Source organism: Pygoscelis adeliae, unplaced genomic scaffold (genome assembly GCF_000699105.1).
Source record: "Pygoscelis adeliae isolate BGI_AS28 unplaced genomic scaffold, ASM69910v1 Scaffold403, whole genome shotgun sequence".
Taxonomy (NCBI): Eukaryota; Metazoa; Chordata; class Aves; order Sphenisciformes; family Spheniscidae; genus Pygoscelis; species Pygoscelis adeliae.
Window position 1 is genome coordinate 57366 of NW_008824466.1, and position 468 is coordinate 57833.

Sequence of the window (468 nt, forward strand, 5' to 3'; positions counted from 1 at the left end):
CAGGCGCGGCGCCCGGTGCGCCTTTGGGGGGGCGCCGGGTCATGGCCTGCCGTGGATTGATGGAAGGCTGAGAACGTGCTGCGCTCATCGCACCCATGGGCTGGGACCTACTGAAGCAGCGCAGCAGGCTCCAACCCACCGGCCCAAAACCAGGGCTTGAGGGAAACAGGGTGATTTGAGGAGCCCCTCGGGGTTCGGGTTCCCTGCCAGCAGCTCTGCCCACCCCGGGCAAGGAGAACCCCCTGCCACCACTGGCCGGGCACGTCCCCGCCCGCACCGCCCGACCCACGGCGTGCCTCCAGCAATGTGGTGATGGATGTCCCGCTCTCGTTGTGCTGAAGCCACATCCTTCACAAATACCTCCTCCGGCCTTTCCGTGGGGAAGGAAGAAGTGGATCCTGCTGGATGCACCCCCCCCAAACCCCCAATCCCTGACCCCTCGGAGGCAGGGGTGGAGGCTCCGCTCTC